At 46.7% G+C, this 24784-nt stretch overlaps 1 protein-coding gene across 3 annotated transcripts in view; it reads left to right on the top strand.

Annotated features, from left to right (window-relative positions):
* Positions 1 to 24784, top strand: part of NOS1 (nitric oxide synthase 1) — a 189486-nt gene that overhangs the window by 67854 nt on the left and 96848 nt on the right. Inside the window, exon 1 of one of the 3 annotated variants that reach the window (XM_059895724.1) lies at positions 7724 to 7773. The exons of the other annotated variants lie outside the window; for them this stretch is intronic. The gene's annotated coding sequence lies outside the window, so the exon portion shown is untranslated. Of the gene's footprint in view, positions 1 to 7723; positions 7774 to 24784 lie in introns of those variants that run through there. 3 annotated transcript variants of the gene reach the window in all.

Raw genomic sequence — 24784 nt, forward strand, 5'->3', positions numbered from 1 at the left:
AATAAGAATAAGAAAAAGCAATCATCCCTTACAATTTCTGTGATGAGTCAATGAGATATACCTATAAAATCCTTGGCTCAAGACTGGCAAAATGAAAGGTACTCAATACAAGATAGCCGTTATCCTTTCCACTGCGACAACTAGTATGGTTACTAGTCCCCTTAATGCTAGCGAAAAAAACAGAGTAAGGGAAGGGGAGTCTCTGTCTCTCTTTCCCTCTTCCTTTCCCCTCTCTTTCTGCCTCTCTCTTCCTCTTTATCTCTCTCTGCTGATGTCTCTGTCTCTCTGTCTCTCTGTCTCTCTCTCTCTCTCACACACACACACACACACACACACACACACACACACACTGGACTCCGGTTGTAACTGGCTCCTTCCCTGGTCTCAGAAGTCTGTCTTCCCAAATCTCTGCCTCTGGAGAGCTGCATTACCGTGCTTTGCCCTCAACAGCGCCAGGACACCTGATGGCGAAGACAGACCTGGGGGAGTGGGGTTTCTGTCCCCCTCTCCCCAAACCCAGGCCAACTCTGCCTTCTGCGGGCACAGTCCAGCCTTGGCCCTGACCCCACCATCCTGTGGCTGCCCACCCCCCACGAACCACGCTTCTCCCCATTAAGAGCAGCTGGTGCTCCGGGATAGAAGGTGCCCCAGCCTGGGGCCGCCTCTGGCCCTGAGCCGCACATGGGCAGGCACACACAGGAGCTGTTTGGAGCAGGTGAACGGCCAGCCCAGTGGAAGAGCAGATCCTCTTCTTCTGGCTTCCTGATTTTCCCCAGTTGCCATGGTAATTGAGGGGAGCAGTGCTCTGAGTCTGACTCTGATACCACTGAAGCCCAGCGCTCAACTTTGAGATGTTTCAGGCAGGGGAAGCCGCGCCCAGGTTGGACGCTTCCCTGGGACGCCCCATCCAGCATGCATGTCCCTGTACTTATTCTCATCATGGCTATTATTACTTGGGGCTACTGTTTACTGAGCATTTACTATATGCCAGGCACTGTGCCAAGAGCTTCACCAGCATCACCTCGTCATTGGCATCTTCATAACGACCCCAGGCCCATTTCACTGCTGGGGAAACTGAGGCTCTGAACCTTGCACCGCGTGTCACGGTCAGGAGGTGGCAGAGCCCTGGGGCTGAGAGGGAATTTCTCGCGTCTTCCTTTCAGCGTGTTGAAGGCAAACAGACCGCCACACGCCCACGCCCACGGCTCCAACAGCGTCTTCATTCTTTCCTCTCCCACCTCATCCCCCCCCCCACCCCTCTTCCTGTCCCCGAAGTCACACCCCCTTCTCCCGGTGCTTGATGTGAAAGACAATTAGAAAAGCATTTATTAGTGACAAGAGGGGGGATTCCTCGTTGCCTCTTCTCTGCACTACTCAGAGCCTGAGTGGGCTTTCTCCACTCAACAGGGCTGGGAGGGGGAAATCAAGCCACCCAGAGCCAGGTGCCGTGTGTATGTGTGTGTGTGTGTGTGTGTGTGTGTGTGTGTGTGTGTGTGTGGCTGAATTCTCCTCTCTTTCCTTGTTCCCCCCACTTCCCCAAGAGTGTGTGAGCAGCAACAGTGAAATGCAAAATCCTTTGCAATCTGCCCAGGAAAAGACAGCTTTTGAGCCGGGTTTATATGGTTACCCATATGTTAGGGCCCCTAAGCAAGGAAGGAAATCTTGCTTCTCTGCCTCCTCCCCTCCTCCCAGCCCAGCCCTAGGCCTCTCTCACCTGCAGGTTTACCAGGCCACAGGTGAGCCTGTCCCCTCCATCCTTGCCCCTCTCCAGCTGCCAGGCCTGAGCGCTGCTCCAGGGAAGAACAGAACAAGGCAACATTTCCAGAACCGGCCGCCTCTCTGCCTGTCTGCCCTCCCAAGAGCCGGGCTCAGAACTCAGGCTCCTTGGGGCTTCCAGCGGCGCCGAGCGTGTCCCACTGTCCCATTAAGGAATGTTATCCCAGCACTGATGTAGAGGCAGAAATAACCATCCCTGCCTCCTGTGGGGCCCTCTCTGCCCAAAGGGAGCTGCCCTGTGGCTACACTCAGCCCCCTCCAGGCTCCCAGAAATTGTCATGGGGTGTGTATGTGTGTGTGTGTGTGTGTGTGTGTGTGTGTGTGTGTGTGTGTGTGTTTCCTGATAGGAAAAAAAAAAATGGAAATTGGGTTATATAAAAGATGTATGCTTTGGAGCCCAGAGCGGCTCTTTTAATGAGGGTTGCGACGTCTCCCTCCCCACACCCATAAACCAGCCGGGTTGGACGTCACCGCTAATTTGTTTCAGCGATGATAGGATAAAGGAGGGACATTAAGAAATAAATTCCCCCTCGCGACCCTCGCTGAGCTCACGGCTCTGCCCCTACATATTTATGTCGCGTTTCCGGCCGCTGGGCGAGGAGCTACTTAGCCCCGCGGCTCCTCGGGGCGGCCAGGCGGCAAGCGGCTGCCGGGCGGACGGGGTGAGCCAGGGGCGCGCGCAGGGCGCCCGGCACTGCGCCGGGGAAGCCCAGGGCCTCCGTCCCGAACTTGGGTTCTCGCTGGGGCGGAGGGAGGGGAGGGGACCTGGGAGGGGTGGGGCTCGGGGAGAGGGGGCGGGAAGGGATCAGAGAGGCACAAAGCGGAGGGGAAGGGGGAGGGATGCGCGCGTCTCCTACCCAGAGGTGAGTGGGTGCGACTGGCGCCTTCCAGCCGCGCGGGGCGGCGGACCGGGAGGATTTGGAACCGGGCGCGCGGTGGCTGCGGACGCCCGGGGAAAGGAGGAGGAGGAGGAGAAGGAGGAGGAGGAGGCGGGCGGGCGAGCGGAGCAGCGGGCGGGCGGGCGGGTGCGCAGCGCAAGCAGGCAGCCTCGGCACTGCCCGGCCCGGCAGCAGGTGAGTTCTCGGCCCGGGCGTCCCGCATCCCCTCGCTGTCCGCTAGGGATCCCTGCTCTCGCGCCAGCCCCCAGGGCTCGCGGGGAGGCGCAGGCTTTGCGCGCGTCCCAACTTGGTCCCGGCGGCCTCGATCTCCTCCCAGCAGGCAGCCCCAGGCCGGGGGCTCCGGTCCCGGCCGTTGTCGCGCCCGCCGCGCTCCAACTTTGCAGGGACCAGTGTCCCTCTTCCGCCGCGCGCTCGGCTCGGAGCTGCGGTAATGGCGGCCCCTTTGGGCACCTCGCGCTACCCCCCGCGGGCAGCCGGAGGCTGGGGGACGCCAGTCCCGGGGGATCGTTGCACCTGCCCAACCTCAACTTTCAGCTTTCCTCCGTGCCCGGCTCTCCGGAGGCACGGCCACCGCGAGCCCGCGGTAATGGCGGACTCTTTGGCATCGCTCGCCACCCTCGGTGGGGGGCCCGAGGCCGGGAGGGCTCCGCTCCTGGGAAACGTTGTTGCTCCCGCCTGGTTTCCAACTTTGCTATAGGGTTCTTACTGCGCTCCCGGTAATGGCGGGACCGCCTGCACCTCTTACTTATTGCGTCCGGGCGGGATTGGGGTGCAAGAGCGCTGGCTCCTAGAACCTAGGAAAGTTGTGCCTCCTGCTCGAAGGAGGCTCTAGAGCTCCCGGCGGGCGAGGGGCACACTCTGCTGGGATTCGGGGCCGGACAGCGCACCACGAGCGGTGGGTTTACCGCCAGGTAGCCAAGGGTCGGAACAGGGTCCCCGTGAGATCCAACTTCCAGAGCCACCCGAGGTGTCCTTGGGCCCGAGAGTCCGGACAGGGTTCTCCGAACTGTGCTCTAGAGACCTCGAGACCCTCGCCTCCATCCCCAGGGCATCGCGGCCGGAGGGCTCGCTCAGACCGCGCCGTCTCGGGCGGCACGCAGAAAGGAGAGGCGCGCGCCCAGAAGGCAGTAGAGCGAGGGAAGGCAGCTTTCGAGTGACACCCCTGGGTTCTAATCCTAGATTTACCGTTTACTTGCTATATGGTCTTAAGTTAGTCCCTTTACTTCTCTAAGCCTCAGTTCTCTTGTCTGTAAAATGGGGGAAACAATACCTTTCTCGTGTGACTGTCATGGGGACCTTAAAAAAATCACAAATGTGAAAGTACTCCCATAGCCCAGCTCAAACCCCAACTTCGGGCCCCAGAAGAGCACACGACTGTGAGAGACAGCATCCCTGGGCAGAGATGCGTGTGGTGCTGGGAGGGCACCCAGGACACATCATCTGGCCTCTGGTGGTCCAGAACCTTGGAAGAGAGAAGGAAGCAGCTGCCTCTCAGGCTGGTCCCCCAGAGGAATGAGGGAAAACTTCCCTCTTTCTTCCACGTTTCCCTAATTGGTATTGGGGCAAACATACTGTGTTCACAAAGGTGCAAGGGAGCATTGATTTTCCTCGTTGTTATTTTATTTTATTAACATCTTCATTGGAGTATAATTGCTTTACAATGGCGTGTTAGTTTCTGCTGTATAACAAAGTGAATCAGTTATACATATATGTATATCCCCATTTCTCCTCCCTCTTGCGTCTCCCTCCCACCCTCCCTATCCCACCCCTCACCCATTGTTATTTTGAACTTAAGATAAAACAAGGAAGGAGCCTCTTGTGCCCCAGCCCGCAGCAGTCATGTCCATTCTCCTCTGTCCTCAGGATCTCAGATTTGAGAAGCCTTGGCATGTATCCACAGGGGGTCGTTCTGTCCCATTTCCACCACCACCATCCCAGTCCTTTCCACCCCAGTCCTTTCCACCAATCCAGTTTCTGGGAGCCCCCGAAAGAGTGCACAGCTTTGTGCCGTCTCCAAGGTGCTGTTACACAAGGTATCCTTGGAATACCCCCAGGAATACTTTTAACACCTCCCCAGGTCACCAGCACAGCAATCTGAATCCCATTTTGCAGCTTTGGAAACTGAGGCAGGGCAAGCCAAGCAACCCACTCGTAGCCACCTACCTGGTAAGGGGCACAACTGGACCTCAGTCCCAGTTTTTAGTTTCCTAATGTGGGGGGGTTTGCCACATCTGGACACGGAAGCAGCCTGTGCTCCTGCTTCAGCACCCACAACCTCATTTCCTGCTACGTCTGCACGGCTGGAGGCTACGCCAACAGTCAGGGACATGACTGTGTCTCCAGAAATTGTGAGTTCCCCCAAATGCCCAGCCATGTAGGGAAAGAGCAGGCAGCATAGTAGAGAGATCTGGTAAGGACCCCTGCTTGAGGCCAAGCTTAGCTCACTCCGTTGGCTGTGTGACCTCTGGCTGATCACTTAACCTACCTGAGCTTCAGTTCCATTATCTGCAAAATGAGAACAGTAACTTCCACAAGGGGTTGTCTTGAAGATTTTGTGATAACGTATGTGAAAGGTGGTCTGGGAACAATACTTTTATGCCAAGGTTGGTGATTATAGAAGAAAGAGAACCCAGAAGGGAAGTCTTCTGTGGTACCATCTGGGGCTGGTAGTGTGGACGTGGTTTCTAGATCAGCCTGCCGTTTGCTTGTTCTTCCGGCCTCTTCTTTGTTTTCCCCAAATGGCCAAAGCCAGCCCTCCCTACTCACCCCCAGCCCCCACAAAGGCTCTATCTTCCCTGGGGAAGGACCTCACCAGAAAGGGTGAAAGGCTAGGGGTAGTATGGTTGGGTAGGCTGCTGTCTGAGGGTCTCTGCAGCTGAGCCACAGGGAACTGTCCAAGGTACCAACTGGAGAGTTATCCAAAATCTTTCCCACCCGCTGGTAGGGGTGTTAATTTCCTAGGATGCAGGAAGACTTGGGGGTCAGTTCATCTGGGTGTTGTGAACACACACAGGTCTGGCTGTGTTGCCTTCTTGGGTGTATGTTCTGGAGTGTCTTATGACAAGACTCACTAGGTTGCCTGTCACTCAGGTTCTTGGGTCTGTGCATACCTTGGTGAGCCTTGGAATGTGGTTGAGAGCGGCAGGCAACAATCATGACCATTAGAACTGGGGCTTTTTCCTATTAGCAACCAGAATACTCAGCAGTTGAATCTGGCGTTCCGGGAGCAATTTTCATCTGGCCAGTTTGAGTAAAGGGGCATGCTTCCCACCACCGGTCAGTGTGGGTTTATGTAGTTAACAGCACAAAAGCTGCAACAACTATAAACGTGACCATTTCCCTCATTCTAATACAGGATAGCTTTTGGGCATATCTAATCTGGTAAATGCCAAACATCAGCCCAGTGGACCATCAACCTCAGAATCCACAAAGAACTGGTCAAAAGCAGAGACACCAGATCCTACCCCAGAGCTAATGAATCAGTGTCCCCAGGGGAGACTTGAAGTTTCTGTATTTTTAACAAGACTTCTCCATGAGATTCTAATGCCCTCAAGTCTTGTCCAGTACCCTTATTTTACAGATGGAGAACCCAAAGCCCAGAAGAGGTACATGACTTGCAGAAAGTCACACAGCACGGTATTGACAATGCTAGGATAGGACCTCAGTGTCCTGGCTCTTTGCCCAGTGCCCGTTTATGATAATGCCACATTTACTTCAGTGTAAAGAATCCCCATAGATTCTGTACTGAAAGGAAATTTAATTCCATCTCTTTCCTGGTTGTTATCATAGGTTGGACAAACTGTTCAGGAAAAACTGAGCATGAATCCACCCACCTTGACCTTGCCATGCATTAAGACCCGAGTCCTCATCTAATGTTGGGCATTAGCCCCTTTGGTTGATCCATCTGTCCTTTCAGAGAACAAATTCCTTTTTTTTTTTTTTTTTAACTTTTGGGTTTATTTATTTATTTATTTATTTATTTATTTATTTATTTATTTATTTATTTATGGCTGTGTTGGGTCTTCGTTTCTGTGCGAGCGCTTTCTCTAGTTGCGGCAAGTGGGAGCCACTCTTCATCGCGGTGCGCCGGCCTCTCATTATCGCGGCCTCTCTTGTTGCGGAGCACAGGCTCCAGACGTACAGGCTCAGTAATTGTGGCTCACGGGCCTAGTTGCTCAGCGGCATGTGGGATCTTCCCAGACCAGGGGTTGAACCCGTGTCCCCTGCATTGGCAGGCAGACTCTCAACCACTGCGCCACCAGGGAAGCCCAGAAATTCCTTTTTAAAGTGACCTAATGGATATAACTTTAGGAACCAAGTAATCACAGGGGCTAATAAACCCTGTCTACTTATCATTGATTTCACCAAAGCCATTGGTTTGGGCTCATTTCAGCAGCCAAGTCAGCCCCCCTCCCAGCCTTTGCAAGTCCTGCGTATGTTTATGCTGCTTACATGTCCATTCCTAGGGAAGGAGAATGATGGGCAGGACCCTGCAATGCTGGAAAATTGAATCCGCATGAATCTATCAAAGGAAAAGGATCTACCAACAGAAAATGCCCCTGAATCCCCAGTAAAAGTATAGCTGACAGGGTTCAGCGGACATGGATCTTGGCATAGTTGTATTTACCAATGATCAGCCAAAGATGAGCAGCAGTTACGTGTGGTTCTGCAGCAGACGTCAGCACATTTGTCAAATGTGTGATGGTGAGTGTTAAATGGCAGACCCAGTGCCGGGCCCCAAGGGCAGGCGCTCGGATTAAAGTGTGAGCCCTGCTCTGACAAAGCCTGCAGTCTGGTCGGGTAGTGGGCACCAAACCAACCCTATACCAGGCTTGAAGTTTCGACAAGAGAGGTAGAGGTGAAATGTTGCTGCAGATGGGTGACTGGAGGTATCAGGGAAGACTTCACAGAGGAGGTGGCATCAGAACTGGTAGCCTTCTGATTTGTAGCACCCTCTCAGTGACAGGGTCTCCGATGCTGAACTGGGTCAAGTGCAGCCAGGTTGAAAGGCAGAGCATGCACCGAAAATCAAACGAGGATGTCATCTGGGGAAGCATCTGACGCCAGGCTCGGGCACTTGTGGATTCTGTGACTCGGGGTGAGTGAGTTAACCTCCCTGAACCTCAGGCATGTCATCCATTAAATGCAGATTATAACTGCTGCGTGGGGTTGCTAGAAGGATTCAGTGAGATAGTGTAAATGTGATTCTGGAAAGGAGACAGACAGCATCAGGCCCGTGTCAATGATCAGAACAAAGAAAAGAAATGCAAGAAAGAGAGACCCATTAGTTAGCCAGCTCATGTGGGCCGTGCCCCTTCCCCTCACTCAGCCCTGATTTTCTCATCTGTGACATGAAGGAGCTGGAATTCAAGGGCAACTCCATTTGGAAATGTGCAGATATGTTCTATCTGGCTGGTACAGGGTTTGCGTTTCAGTTTGGTTTGTTTTGGTTTGGTTTGGTCGTTCTTCTTGTCTTTAGGTCACAGGCCCCCACCATTAAATACTGTTTGTCCCTTGCCTACTTTGAGACGTGTCAGTTTACAACCCCTGGACTAACTTCCCTCCAAGATTTTTCCCACCTTACATTCTATGCCTCGCCAGAGAAAAACATTCGCCCCATTCTTGTCCATCAGTGGCAGTCGTGATTTCTGCTGACAGCTCCTTAAAAAAAAAAAAAGTTGCTCTGTCAGGATTGAAAACAGATGCCTTTGCAGGGGCAAAGTCTCCATTTCCAGCCTGGGCAATGTTTTCTTTCTCCTCACCTCCGGTTTGCATATTCTGTCACCTACCATCATTAGACCACCTCTTCTCAAATGGGATCCCCAGAAAACACAGACCTTCTTTTTGGCCATGCAAGATGCTTCTGGAGTCTTGGGCTAAAGGCACCTGAAAGAAATTCCGTAGATTTTCAGGGGTTCCTAAAAAGTGCCTCAGCTTCTGCCAGGAACCTTTGCCCACCAGCATTAAATAATACTCAGGAATTTCTTATTTATTCAAAGCCTGATAGCTAAATTGCTACCGTGGGGATTAAAGAAGTGAGCCTTTCTGGGACCCGTTTGCAGGTAGAAATGAGGAAGGGAGCTTGTGAACTCAAAAAGCTTGCCCAACTGCAGATAGTATCGAGCACCCAGTGTTTCTCAGCTAAAGGATTCCTTGTCATGAACAAGAGTCAGGGCAGCTGCTTCTTCATCTAACAAGCAAACTCTGAGCTCCTAGCTCTGGGCCAGAATCCATAGGACAGGCTGGGGCAGAAAGAAGTGGAAGACACAGTCCTTACCCTCAAGCAGCTCCTGGCGTCCAAGAAAGGGATCAACTTGCCATGAGTAGAATGCAACGGGCAGGTGGTGTGAGCAATCCATCCTATTTGGTCATTGAAACAGCCATGTGGATCGCGTTGTGCTGTAGTTCATTCCAGGAATTTTAAGCATAAAAATGTAACCAGATAAATCAGAATATGGATAAATCAGAATAGTACTCTATAGCAACTGACGTATTTTGGGCAGGTTTTTCTCTTTGATTTTTGAAGCAGTCTCTTCACTCTGGAATATTCAGTGAGGAAAATGAAAACCAATTATATTCATGTACCAAGATTCAGGTAATGAAAAGAGTCAATAACATCTCTGCGCTTGTTTATTAAGTTAAGTCTTAGCTGAAAAGACCTTCATTTGTCATTTCTCCCCTAATATCACGGTGGTCACTAAACTGAAATCCCTTGATTTCTCACAGTGTGTGCTCTTAAAGGATGAGACTGGTTGGATTTTTTGGTTTGATATTTTTATTTTTGTTGATTATTTTTAAACAAACATGCAAAACTACATGCACAAAAATGTTGTTTCTTTAACTGCTGTTTTCAATGCCCAGGGTTTCTTGGGGGTATCTTCTTCAAGACTTGCCTTCAGAAATTATATTTCTTTCTGAATCTCCCTACTGGTGCTATTTCATTGGGCTTTTAAGAGTTCATTTGCTTTTCAGAAACAGCAAGAAGGCATTGGGAGCCACATTTTACGGTTAAAACTGGAGGTTACGTTGAATGAAATCATGTGGCGATTTTGTTTGGAAGAGGGCTCCTTTTAAGAACAATATTGTGTAAGCAGACTGGATTTCTTGTCTGGTTCTAAACCGGTATCTAAGTCAAGCAGCCCTCTGCATTTCATCTTGAAAGTCTTATGATGGGAACCAGCCAGCCACAAAGCCAAAAATCTTCCCGTTCAAGAACCCCCTGACAGCCTGTTTCTGTGCAGTAGATTGACTTTTCTCTCCTGAGCAGTGGGGATTAGATTTACTACTTCAGTTGCCATTGTGTAAAACACAACCTTAGCTGAATAGTTGGTGAAATTTGCAAGAATCTTAGGTGTAAAGATGGTGCTGTGAGTTTTGTTTAGGATATGCATGCTTAAGAATTTAGGGCTGAAGCGTTATGATGTCTGCAAACTATTTTCAAATGGTTCAGTGCAAAGATGATAGGTAAATAGATAGATAGATAGAGTCAGAGAGAGATGAGAGATAACAGATGTAAATATATAGGTAGGTGGGTGGTTGGATGGATGGATAGATAGATAGAGTCAAAGAGAGATGATGGATGGATGGATAGATGGATGGATGGATGGATGGAATGATGGATGGGTAGATAGGTACAACAGACAGGGCAGATATGGCAAATGCTAATAACTTGAATATAGTTGGAAGTTTATAGGTGTTATTGCATTATTCTTTTAAATTTTCTGTATTTAAATATTTCAAAATAAAAAGTTGGGTGGCAAGAATAGCTTTAGTTAGACTTTCTTCTGTATTAAAATTTCCCAAGTTTCTTAAGAGAATAATATTCAGCCTCCCCATCTCTATCCCCCCTCCCCTCACACACATACACACACATGCACACATACACACACACACACACACACACACTCATAAGCGCCTCTTTTCCTGGAAGAAATGATCCAGCAGTTTAGCAGAATGTCACTGTTTTCCATGGCAGCCTTTCTTTACATTTTTCCCTCAGCATTTTAATTAGAGCTGTGAGTCACTGTGCTTTATGAAGGCTGGTGACAATGTCATTTACGGCTGTTTAGCATCCCAGTCGAGCCCTCTTCCACGGTGCTCATTGCATCAGGGGCAGTGAGCAGGCGACAGTTCCCTCTGTCATCAGCAGAGCAGGCTTTAGGCCTCTTGAGGAACTGAGAAATGAGCTTGAGGTTTGTCCCTGGAATATCTTCCAAAGTTGCCTTTTCCACCACTGGCTTTCCAGCCGGGGCACACCTGAATGTGTTTGAGCTCCGAAGGGTGATTCAAAACTGCAGCTTTGGCATCCTTCTTAGTGTCAGCAAGCTTTTCTCCCAGGCACTGGGGTCTGACCTGCCATGACATCAGCTCTTGAACGTATCAGCTGCCTCTGGACGTGAGGGGATGCAGAGGAGGCAGGATTCTGGCCAAGCTGGTTTCGAGTCCAACCACTAGCATTCGCCCTGTAACCTTGGGCAAGTTATTTAATCTCTCTTGAAATGTCCTTTTCCTCTTCTGTAAACACGAGTATGACTCCACTTCAGTGGGTTCTTGGAACCATTCAACGCTTGACTCATACTGGGTGCTCTGTACGTTTATTAGTAAGGAGGAGGATGGCCATTAGGATAATTCAGCTTAGACCTGCTATGCCCTTGACCGTAACATCGCTTCTGATATTCCTCATCCCTAGAGCAGTGGGGATGAAGATTTATCAGACAGGGTAACAGGAAACAGAAGGTACCTGCAGCAGTGATACTTTATTCCAAGATAATTTAATAAAGGACATGGTTTTAGGCACCAAGAAGGGAGGGTGAAGTGTCCAGAAACTAGCAACAAAAGGAGTGAGGACCACCCCAGGCCTGATGAAGTGGGGGGAGGGGGGAGGGTACAGTGTTACTGAAGCCCTTTGGACCGTGGGATGGGGTGGCAGAGGCGGTGGGGGCAAGGGGTGTCCCAGCAGAAGCTGTGCTCACACAGAACTGCAGACCTCTCCAGACCACCGCGCTAAGACGGGAGGAGGCAGCCTCTCTCTCCTCCATCTGTCTCATCTTGCTTGTGCCTCAAATTGGAGGCTCCAATCAAAAGCCAGAGGGCAAGGAACCTATTGATACCCGGAGAGGTCAGCCTCCTCCTGGAGCCCAGATAAGTTTGGAGAAGGATGGAGAACAGATCTGGGGACAAAGGATGGAGAACAACCAGCACAGACAAGGAAAAGAGGAAGAGCTTGCTGATAATCATCGGTAAAACCAAGCTCAATTCATTAGCTCTGAACAGAAAGATGCTTCTCCGATCTGGGTTGTGCTGGAGTGTCTTCAGTTTTCTGTAGGATCCTCATGAAATCCTCAAAATGAATCAGGCGTTTGCTTTCATTTCAAACATTGAAATATATCCCTAGGTACTTTGAGGAAATGGGACTGGGCATTAGAAAATCAAATGAACAGTGCCAGGGCACTGAGACTTAACCGGCAAATTGTAGGGTAGAGTTCTGGGTCAATAAAGCATCCGGTCTATTGAGGAGACTTGTTGAATAAGCTGCTGAAATAGGTTCAGTGTTCAGTCAACAAGTAACTGGTTTAGTGTCTGTTGAACTTTCATTCTGTGTTGTTCTGAGCACATGTCTGGGGGCAGTGGGCAGCTGTGTCACATCAGCCAGGTGTGCATATTGTGAAAATGGGAGAAGTTCATGAATGCCAAGCAAGGCATTCTAGTGGTGGTACCCCAGGGACCCTGAGATTTTTTTGCACCTTCAAGGACTGTAGTAGATTAAACATGGAGGAACTTTCTTGGTGAAAGCAATGTGCTATTGTTGAAAGGATCCTGGGGTGGGACCTGGGAGTGTCATATTGCTCCAGCAAAGATACTAACCCTGGCCAGCATTCTTCACACATTTGTTGAGGACCAGGTATTATGTTAAGTGCTGGGGTCACCGAAGCACAGATTTTCCAAAACGTGATAGATACTCCACTGGTGGTACCCATTTTTTTATTGAGGTAAAATTTATGTAACATATAATTCATCGTTTTAAAATATACAATTCAGTGGCAGTTAGTATATTCACAGTATTTTACAACCATCACCTGTATCTAGTTCCAAAACATTTCATCATCCCAATAGGAAACCCCGTACCCATTAAGAATTGAAAACAATTGTTCAAATGAAGCTTGAACACACATGTTCAAAGCAGCATTGTTCACAGTAGTCAAAAGGTGGAAACTACCCAAATGTCCATCAACGGATGAATGGATAAACAAAATGTGGTCCATGCATACAATGGAATATTATTCAACTGTAAAAAGGAATGAAGTACTGATACCTGCGACCACACAGATGAACCTTGAAAACATTGTGCTAAGTGAAAGAAGCTAGACACAAAAGGCCACCTATTGTAGGCTTCCATTTATATGAAATGCCTGGAACAGGCAAATCCATAGAGACAGAAAGCAGATAGGTAGTTGCCAGGCACTGAAGAGAGGGGGCAAAAGAGAGATACCGCTTCACTGGTACCCAGTTTTTTAAACTTTTTATTTGGAAGTAATTTTAGACTTGTAGAAAAGTTGCAAAATAGTACAATGATTTTCTTTATTATCCCTTATCCAGCATCCCCTAATATTATCATCATTCATAGCCATAATGCAGTTATCAAGAGCAGGAAATTGACAATGGAATAAGATTATTAACTAAACAACAGACGTTATTTGAATTTCACCACTTTTTCCACTAATGACCTTTTTCTGTTCCAGGGCCTTATCCAGGATTCCATGCCACTCTTAGTGCATTATTTCTCTTTAGTCTTCTCTGATCTGTGACAGTTTGTGAATCTCTCCTTGCCTGTCATGCATTTGAGACTGGAAAAGATTACTGGTCAGTTACTTTCTCGAATGTCCCTAAATTGGAGTTTGTTCAGTGTTTTCTCATGATTGGAGCAGAGCAGTATCCATTTTTCAAATTTGCTCGTTAACTATTTGTTTTGGTAATAGAAAAATGTAGCTGGCACCTTCGTACCATGATTTCATGGATGTTCCTCCTTTGGATGAAGCCATGGTATGTACTTAAGGGAAAAATGAGTCAACTTTAAGGAAAAATAGTAAATAAATAATTGCACAGTATGAGACAGAGGTATGGCACAAAGATATGAAGGTGGCAAGACCAGTTGGTGAAACATGATATTATTTCATGGAATTGTCACAAGAGCCCTGCAAAGTAGATACTATTAATATTTGCCATTTTCCATATGAAGAAATAGAGGTGCAGAGATGCCAAATGTCATGCCCAAAGCCACAGTCAATCACTGGCAGAGTCAGGATTTGAACCCAGGACCTACAATCTTAACCATGACATTCCCCCATAAGCCTTTCTTCCCACCTCTGTGCTGCCAGCTAAGATGCTGTTCACGGTGACATCATTCTCTTTTTTTCTGTGATTTTATTTCAGGGGGAAATTTGCAGAGCTCTGTCCAGTAAGGCTGAATCAGGTGGGGTAAGGCTGAATCAGGTGGGAATGTGTCACTCAGTGCCGAGGAAGGGATGCCTTCTAGGGGCTTACCAGGTGTACTGGAACAACAGGAGATAAAAGACCCAGCCAGCTCAGGTAACCCAGGTGGAGTCACTAAGGAAAACATATAGGATCTGGACTGTGTATTCCCTCCAATTGGAGGAAGGAGGCTGGTTTCCGCTCAGATCTTGTTGGAATGAGTAGGCACAGACTGGCTTGACATTAAAAGAAAAAGCTCCATTTAGAGAAAAAGGTGTCACTCCAGGAAGGGTTTTTGTAAAAATACCAGGTTAAGAGAAGAAGCAGATATGGAGCTAAGGATGACTGTTGTGTAAAGTGCTGCACCATTCTCAGTAGCTTTAACCCGGGGAAATGAAGACAGCGTAAGCATCAGCCAGAGGGCAAAGGCTGGGACAGATGCAGAGAGCTCTCAGGAAGGTGGGCATCCCATCAAACACCTGGACCAACTGGGAGCACCTGTGACAGGACCCAAATCACTGAGCACATCTGCCCCTTCATTGAGCAGCTTCTAAATGTGACCTTCTTTGTTTCTCTTTAAAACTCACTATCTAGCAGGGTCCCACAGTCAAATAAATACCTACAGGGTCCTGGCAAGAAACAAATGAGTGAGGGGGCTGCATGGGGGCTGGGGGAACTGGAGAGCTCATGCCCTATGTAAAGGGGGCATCACCTCTCACTCCAGCTGTTTGCTGACATTGAGGAATGCAGACCATGTATGAATGCACCTTCCAATAACCCAAGAAAGCCAGAAATTTGTCTTTCATGTGAAACTTACAGTCATCTGTATGCCTGTGGGCTGTTGTTTGTAAAATCTGACCAGAGCCTTTTTGAAGCAAGTGATATCCTGGCTCTGAAGCAGACAGTTTTGTGCAGAACAGTTTATAGTTGGGTGGAAATTGAAATTTCGTTTGAAATTGCCATTTTTGTAGGTCACAGAATGGTTCAATATCTGCAGTTGTACATGGTTCAACCTAGTATTACCACACTCCCTAGACTGAAGTGTTCTGGTTGAAGCTTCATTCGACTGCAAAAATGTAACACAGGCATTTAGCAGCAAACCGGACCAGTGTTTCTTAAACTGTAGTGTACATACCAATCACTCGGAGGTCTTCTTAAAAATGCAGATTCTGATTTGTAGGTCTGGGGTAGAGGCTGAGACTCTGCATTTCTAACCAGCTCTTAGGTGATGTCTGTGATCCATGACCACACCTTATATAGCAAGGCATTAGACCATGGCCATCATTGGTGATTTTACAAGCTCCACTGAGATCCCCCCTCTTCAGCTCTCCTTTTCCTAAATCCAAGTGCTGTTACCCAAATATGTGAAGTCTCATTTATTTCATCTTTCATTTGTAGTGGGCTATTTATCACTTCTCTGCAGCAGGTAAGAAGTGAACCAATCCCAGCCCTGCCTTTCTTCCTGGCAACCACCAGCTGGAATGGCCCTCTAGATATGGCATGGGCTCTCCAGTTCCCCACCGTCTCCACCAGTCCCTCTCACCTCCCGCCTGGGCTACTTCATTCAATAGCTGCAGACTTTGAGATTGAGACTTTGACATACTGAGCACCTACTATGTGCCCAGCAGTTTGCTGTGCATTGAGGGTCCAACAGTAAACCAGGGAACTGTGATCTCTGTGTTCAAGGTGCGTACATTCTCATAGTTCATTAGAATAATCCTTTTTGAGAACAAAGTTGTTACTCGATAAAAGCTGAGTAAATGAAGGAGTTGTAGCAGCGGTCTCTAATATGATAGTCTTAAGTTTTATTTTATTTTAAAAACTACATTATCACTTATGGCTGCCTTTAATCAACACTAAATAAACTAGCTTTTTATCCTAATTATGAAATTGATCTATAATATTTACCTTGACAAGCAACTAGTATGGGGTCTGTGGACCCCTACAGGTCTCTGGGATATCTGAAAATCCTAGAATTATATGCACATCTTTTATGACAATTTGCCCCTAACCCCCACCTATCGGGGTATCCTCAGACTCCCCTGTTATCAGTCCTGAAGAGGTGAATAGTAATTGGGGATGGTTCACCAGGAGGGGATGGATGAGGAGAGAGTTGACTCCTTGGGCTTATTTTGAATAATCAAGAAACAGTATAGCCAGACAGAAAGGGCATGTACCAAGAAGGCTGCAGCTGACATCCTGAGATTAGCACTGCTGTTGAAAACAAGTCCCTGAGAAACTTTCCTAATTTCACAGGGAAGGCAAGGAAAATGAGCATGTAACCTGAGTTTGAGAAGAAATCATGCAACAGACCTGAATCCTAGTTCTGACTCTAAGAACTTTTGGCAAGTTCTTCCCCATCTATAAGCCTCAAACTCCTCATTTGTAAAATTAAGGTTAATGCAGTAACTTCTACTCTTATTGCTTATTGGGTCAAGGAGTGCTTAGAAAATCATATTAATGCTATGGACCCCCTCCCCGTATAAATTCACATATGCACTAATTGTGTGCACTGAAAGTTTTGCACAGAATTCCAGGATTTTCAGGGATTCCTGAGCCCTGTAGGGGGCCCATAGACTCCATATTATGAATCATTGGAACAGAAAACTCCTAGAGTCCCTTTCAACTTCCAATTACTAAAATTATAGCTGGTGATCAGGCCAGCTGAAATAAAAATACACAGTAGTACCTGGAAAGTGATAAAAGCAAAGACTTTGAGCTGTCGTTATTTGTAGGTGAAGTGATTGCTTAAAAACTCTGAAACTGAACATTCTTGTGGCTAAAAAAGAGTTTTATATTTTTTTTAAAGCAAAGATTTTGGGGTCCCACACACTTGGTTTGAATCCCCGCCATTGACACTAGCTGGATAAACTTCTATGACTTAATTAACATCTTTGAGCCTCAGTTTCAACACCTATAAAATGGGAATAATAATATCATGTCCTTCATATGGTTGTTGCAAGAATGAAATTAGATAGTTCAATAACGTTCTTACATATACAAATGTTCAAAATATTAGGTTGAACTCTAGGAAAGTGGAGAATTTGATCATTTACAAAACTGCTAATTCCATATATTTCAACCTAATTAATAAAAATTTAATAAAAGATATTGCTTTGATAGCTGTTCATTTATTCAGTAAATATTTTTTCTGTGTTTACTAGGTACTAACATATTCTAAGAAGAGAGTCAATTACATCTTTCAATTCAAAGCAGACCTATGCTGCCTTAGAGTTAAGTGACCAGCAGATGTATACCAAGCTCATACCTCCTTTGGTGAATTGTTTTCCCTCCTGTCCTTGACCCTTGGCCCTATGTCCATGCTAATATAGGGTAACTGCAAATGCATGTAGCCAATCTGAGAGTCTTGATCTTTTACTTAAGTTTAAATCATTTACATTTATTGTTATTACTGATGTATCCGACATATGTGAGTTATTCCTGCTATTGTAAGTTTGTGTTTTCTACTTAATGTATTCTCCCTTTGCTGAAATTCATTTTTAATTGATTAAAGCCTGTGTGGATGCTGTGATCTATTTACAAGGAACTTTTGAGTTAAGGGAGCAGATATTATCACTCCTCCCTTAAAATAATCATTCTTACTTCTTCCTTCCATGAACATCTTTTGCCATCCTCTTGACCCAGCTTCCCTGCACCAGAGGCACCCAAGGATGCCAGGCATGAGGAGAAACTTGGTTGAGTTTCCATTACCAGTGAGCTGCTATTTGGAAGGTACTGTTCTTGATGTCCTCCTAAAAATAAAGACTCAACATTACCATTGCAGTTGACATTTACAGTTTACAAAGCACTCTTTCCAGCATCTGTCTTATTTAATCTTCACAAAAACCTTGGAAGCAGTTGTTATTACCTTTTCAATTTCACAAAATGAAATTGAGATTCAAAATATTAAAAATGACTTGCCCCAGATCAAATACCCAGTAAATGGCACAGCTGGGGAAATGAGCCAAGTCAAGTCTATTTGCTGTAATCCCCCTTAATTCTCAGAATTAAGGAAGTAATGGCATCAGGAAATGTTGACTCTTGAAATATACTAAACTAAATTATTTATTAATACTCAAGAAGGACAATTCTATCAAATGAGTTTCATTCATTCTTATCCTTTCTTTCATCCCATGATGTTCTATCTGCTTGTAGAAGCCAGAGCTGGAAAGTCCTTCTCGACACTTCCTTCTTTCTAACCCCAGACATCAGTCACCAAATTTTGTTGACTCAACCTCCTAAATATCTCTTAAATCTACCCACTTTCCTCCTTCCTCCCTTTCACTACCCTAATCCTAACCACCATCATCTCTCATCTCTGGCCTGCAGCAGCCTCCTAACTGAGCTGCCCATAGCCAGCCTTGCTTTTCCATCCATTTTCCATCCAGCGTCTTAATAAAATCTAAATCTAACCACAGAACTTCTTTTGTCAAATCCCTCCGGTGTTTGCCATCGCAATAAGAATAAAGTCCAAAATCTTTAACTTGACTCTCAAGAGAACTTCATGATCTAGCTCCTGAAGATCTCTCCAGCTTTGTAAGGTGTTGACTTTCTTCTCCAACCACAGTGGACTTTGTCCAGTGCCTCAAACCTTCTCCCTCCCATCTCTAGTGCCTTCTCTCCTCTACCCCTTGCACCCCTTCATCTGGCCAACTCTGTATCCTAACTCTTCTTCCAGGAAGCCTTCCTTGACCACCACCACTCAGACTATGTTAAGTGTCCTGTCCATGCTCCCATTAGCACCCTGTATTTCCACTTTGTTCTACTCACTATACTTGTGAGTAATATCTCTCTAATATCTAATATCTAATATCTCTCTCTACTCCCTGCTTCACCCCTGGCTTGGGAGATCTGAGGGTAGGAATGCTGTCTGTCTTGTCTATTCTTACATTCCCAGTGCCAAGCTCCTTGCCGACCCAGCTGGGAGCTATGTAAGGGTTAATGAATGAATAGGTGACGTGAATGAAAAAAAAAAAAGGAAAGAAGAGAGGAAGGGAAGGAGAGAAAAGGGGAAAGAAAAAGAAAGTAAAAGAGGGTAAGTTTTATCGGGGGTAGAAAATATGTGCCATCTTCTTGTAATGACTCTTAGGAACTGTTTCAGAGACCACTGGTAATATGTTTCCTTTTTATAGTAACGAGGCCACCCTCTTGGTCATGATTATGTTCACATATCTGGGCTGAGATACTTCATTTTCCGCGAGGTGTCATCTAAAAATAATAGAAGCACCATGCACTTTACATGGATTATCCCATCAAATGTTTTCCCATTCACTTATCCCATGTAACTTATTGCTTCTGCTTGACAGATGAGGAGTTTGAGGCTAATAAATGGTAGAGGAGGGTCACAAACCCTTGTCTTTCCAGCTTCAATGCACATGCCTTCAACCCCTACATGACACTTAAGGTGATGCGGTGTGTCTGTCAAGACTGGGGGCAAAGGCACATCTGTGAGGATTTTTGTGCCACTGAGGGGGGTCCATGGATGGAAAGAATTTAAGAACCTTCACCCCAAACCCTGGAATTTTCTGTCTGTGGGATGGATATAGTGCTGTACAGCCAGCTGAACTAGTTCATAGAAATGAGCTTTGCAAAATGAAGATGAAATGAAGTTTTCATAATTCCCCGGATCTATTCCAATATAGGGATGACAGCCCTGTAGCTCTCTCCTGCTGATGGACTGGACCAGTAATACCCCCACCCCACCCTAGTGGTATTGACTCATCACCAACTTCCAGAGTCTGAGTTTCTGGGTGCTTCTCTTGAGTACGTTCCAACACACCAAATTCTGTTCTTTCAGTATTCTGAGGAGGAGCCGGTGACAGGCTCCCATTCCATTGGAAAGCAGGACCAATCTGCGTGTCCACAGCTCTTACCTGGTCCTTCTGCACAAAGTACTTAAAGCAACATATGTCCACTGGACACTACAGACGGCCAGTAGAATAATGGCTGCTTGCGTTTTAATTATCAGTAACAGGAGTGGGGAAAGGATCCATTTATTGAGCACTTACCATTGCGTATGGTGCATAGTAAGAACTCAGAAAATACTAATTATTATCTCATTCTATCCTCACACACACACCCTGAGGAGATGCTATTATCATTCCCATTTTATAGATGCAAAAACTATGACTCAGAGACGCTAAGTGACTTGACCACCATCACAAAGCCATATGGAGAAGCTAGGGTTCAAATACAAGATAGTCTGACTTCAAAGACCTTGTTCTTTTTTTAAAGGTGATACAAAAACATAGTACAAAATAAATAAACAATATGAAAGAATATGTAATAAAAGTGAGCTTCCTCCTTCAACCCCACCCGTAGCCTCCCAGTCCCCTTTCCCAGAAGCAACTTCTGTTACCAATATCTTGGGTGTTTTTCCAGAGATATTCAGTGGATCTCCAAGCTTCCATGGAAGTATAATCAAATACATACAATGGGTATGCAAATGTATTTATATATTGGTGTTCTCCACCTTGCTTTTTAAATTTAACAATGTGTCTTAAAAGGTCATTCCCCATTGGTCCTTTTAGATCTAATCCCCCCCCCCCCCATTTAATGCTTGCACTGTATTCCATTGCATGGATATGCCATAGTTTATGTAGCGGTTCTCTATTAATGGATACTCAGATTTTCCCAATCTCTTGATATTCTGAACAACCTGCAAAGAAGAGGTGTGTGTGTGTGTGTGTGTGTGTGTGTGTGTGTGTGTAAGAATGTTTCTTCCAGTTTATCTGTAGGGGAAAGTCCTAAAAATTGAATTGCCAGGTCAAAGATCTGTGTATTTTCAATTTTGGTGTGGATATTGTCAAACTGCCATTCAAAGAGGCTGTACAAAGCAGCGACAGAGGAGAGTGGGGATTTCACAAAGCCTCACATCAGGGTGTGCTGTCAAATGCTAAACAGTCCTTCATTCTCACTCTCCTGACTCTGAGGCCCCTTCCTGCCCCTGAGGTGTGGGCATTATTAGATCTGGAAAGATCACAGACAAACTGTAGCCATGAAACTGGGGGAATTATGTGGCTGGGGAGACCCCCTGGCACCAGGGTGCCCGTGTCTCTGGGATCCCTAAGACACAGAACGCCATCTTAACCCCCTGGCTTAGAGAGGTTGGCGGGTTTGTAGCTCTGACTTGCTGGAGTGGGAGAAAGCACATCAGTTTGATTCCCAGGTGGCGCTCTCTCTGGGGAAAGACTGCAAATTAGCAGTTCGGGAGATGTAAGGAAGTTGGTTGTTTTGCTGTGTTTTGTTGTTTGGTTTTTTTTTAAAGAGCACAGTTGGGTTACGGTTTTGGTCTTTTGTTTTTATTGGGGGTGGTGATATTTTGGTTTTAAGACATGGAGGGCTTGGGATTTGTTTTTAAATGAGATTGGAGGGAGATGGGAAACAGGGTCGTGACTCCATTAGAGATTTTGTGGGTGTTCGAACTGAAAACAGCCAGGAGTTCTTCACAGGCTGGATGTTGTTTTCTTTAATATTTAGTGGTAATACACATTAAAATGGTAATACCTGTGATTTTAAAATAATAATTTAAATGATATTCAAATAGAAAAAAAAGGTAGTGCAAAGTCTGTCTCCATCCTACTACTAATGTCTAATATTTCTCCTAGGATGCAGCCAGTGATACCCGTTCCTTCCAGAATATTCTCTACATTTACATGTGCAGAATGTATGCATTTGCACCTTTCTTTTTTCACCTAATGATATACCTTGGAGCTCATTTCCTACCTGTAAATAGAGATCTGCATCATTTTTTAAATGAAACATTCATTGCACAGATGGGTTAGATTTCAAATGACATTCGGACAGCAAGATGTTGGGTCCTGGACTATTAGCCTAGGTGACCCCCTACTATGACCTCTCTCTTCACATGGTTTGAAGTGGGTCTTCTCTTTCCTCCACTCCTACCCCCATCACACCTAATATTCCCAGTGGTCAACCTCAAAAAGTGGCGAGATGTTTGTTCACCGTCTGTGTCACTTTTCTGGCTTCTTTAGAAAGCAGGAGTATCTTCTGCCTGCCTAGATTATTAGTAGATGCTCGAGGGGACCTCAGGGACAGTGGGGTGGCAGGGAGGAACTCTGGTCCAGGAGCCACGAGAGTCAGACTCTAGACCTCCACTGCCCAATGACAATGCAGTGTGAGCACGTGTGTGATTTTTAACTGTATAGTAGTTGCATTTACAAGCATCAAAAGCAACAGGTGAAACTAATTTTCATAATTGTGCTTAATCCAGTATACCGAAAACATGATCCTTTCAACATGTAGTCAATATTGGAAATTATTGAGATATCTGATATTCTTTTTTTCCTCCTAGTCTTTGAGACCCCGTGTAGATTTCACTCTTTTTAAAATTTATTTATTTATTTATTTTTGGCTGTGTTGGGTCTTCGTCGCTGTGTGTGGGCTTTCTCTAGTTGCGGCGAGCGGGGGCTACTCCTTGTTGCAGTGCATGGGCTTCTCATTGTGGTGGTTTCTCTTGATGTAGAGCATGGTCTCTAGGCACGCGGGCTTCAGTAGTTGTGGCATGCGGGCTCAGTAGTTGTGGCTTGCGGGCTCTAGAGCGCAGGCTCAGTAGTTGTGGCACATGGGCTTAGTTGCTCCGCGGCATGTGGGATCTTCCCGGACCAAGGCTCAAGCCCGTGTCCCCTGCACTGGCAGGCAGATTCTTAACCACTGCGCCACCAGGGAAGTCGAGATTTCACTCTTATGTCACATCTCAAGGAACCAGTCACAATTCAGGGGTTCCATGGCCACATGTGGCTAGTGGCTGCCCTATTGGACAGACAGCTCTAGACACCCCCAGCTCTGGCTGATCCATGTTGAATGAACACCCTCCCCCTCACTTCTCCAGGCCTCTGTTTCCTTACTTTTGAGTAGGGGAGCTGGGCAATCTTTTGGATTTTAATGGCTGCTCATCATCCTAACATGGGCCGACTTTCAGTGCTAAGAATGAAAAGCCATGGGCAAGCCAGGACAAGCGGTTCTCCCTATTGTAGCTTAATGTCCACATCTGTAAAATGGGGATGATTGAACGTGATGAGTCAGGGTGAGGATGACAAGTATGGCAGCTGATGAGGATGTGTTTTGGGGGAGGCATCATCTTAAGGGATTGTCTTTAGGATTAGGATCAACCCCGGTGAGTGCCCAGCACCCACTCGCTTAGAGCCAGGGCTGCCCTCTAGTTTACGTCTCTGAACCTCAGTCACCTTGTCCTTCTGTAAAGTGGGGATAAAAACAACACGTGCTTTACAGAGTGGCTGTCAGGATGAAATAAGACACCCGTGCAGAGGGCTCAGCGCTGTGCTTAGCACACAGTAAACTCTCCATCACTAGAAACTGCTACAGTTACCATCCCTCCAGATGCAGACATGGGCCCAGGATGGGGAGTGGCGTACCCAAGGTCACACAGCGAGACGGTAGTAGCAGACGCTGGTCTATTTTGGCTCCCTCCTCCTCCCTGGCAGGCATCCCCAAAAGTCAGCCGTGAATTTCTTTGCAGCAAGGTAAATGAAATAAATACACCTGAAACCACTGAACTACTCCAGTGAGGCCTGGGTCCAAGTATTGTTTCCATGGTATGTGCTGTGGCGTGCACATGCATGTGATGTGTTTGAAATCGCGGCTCCAAAGGTCTGAGCTAGGTTGGTGGGATACCCAACACCCATCTTCCTGTATCCAGTGCCTTGTACCACGACTGGCGTGAGATTCCTCTGTGTGCTTTCAAGCATAGGGCCCCCTTCTAGATGGCACATGACGTACATCTGGAGAGGCTGTGACGGAGGAGAACGTGCACTGAATTAATAGCCAGGAAGCCCGAATCACTATATGTTATGTAACAATAACAGGAAGCCGTTTCTTCTGAGCATTGCTCTGTGAATTTACTGAAACCCTTGCACTTACTATTTTATTTAATCCTCCCAGTTACCCAGGGAGGGAGGAATTACTTGACCCATTTTACAGATAAGGAAGCTGAGGTTCAGAGAAAATAAAGAACTCACCCAGAAACACACAGATAGAGCCAGAAAGGACCTTAAAAATCTTCCCTGTGGCAGAAGGGGGGACAACCGTCCCGGGCGGGCCGGGATTGAGGAGGCTCCTGGATACTTGCCATTCGCAAAGCAGGACAAGAGGGTCTCCTTCTAGCAGCTTAGTGTATTCTTTGGGGATATCGAACCTGATCACGGTCAGCAGGAGGATGAAAATATGGCAGCAGATGAAGATGTGTTTGGGGTGGGGGGAAGAGGGATACTGTTGAGGGATTATTATTAAGATTAGGATTTTGCCCCTGGTGAAGATTCAGAAGCCACTTGCTTAGACAGAGAGCTTGTTCAGCCCCACCCTGTCTCTCAGCAGACGCTGAATGTCACTGCCTCTCCTAAGCCCTGCCTCTTTCCAGTTCCTTCCAAAGATCAAGCTGTCTTTCTAGGGCCACAGTCTGAGAAACAGCACTTCACTTTCCCAAGCACCAGCCAACAGCCTCCCCTGATTTAGAAAGCAGCTGAGAAAGAGAGAGGGAAAGCTGGGCGTGGCCAGGGAGGTTTGTGGGTTGCTTTATTTCTTTTTTCTTTTTTTTTTTTTTAATTAATTAATTTATTTTTGGCCACATTGGGTCTTCGTTGCTGCACGCGGGCTTTCTCTAG

Source organism: Balaenoptera ricei, chromosome 14 (assembly GCF_028023285.1).
Source record: "Balaenoptera ricei isolate mBalRic1 chromosome 14, mBalRic1.hap2, whole genome shotgun sequence".
In the NCBI taxonomy this organism is placed as follows: domain Eukaryota; kingdom Metazoa; phylum Chordata; class Mammalia; order Artiodactyla; family Balaenopteridae; genus Balaenoptera; species Balaenoptera ricei.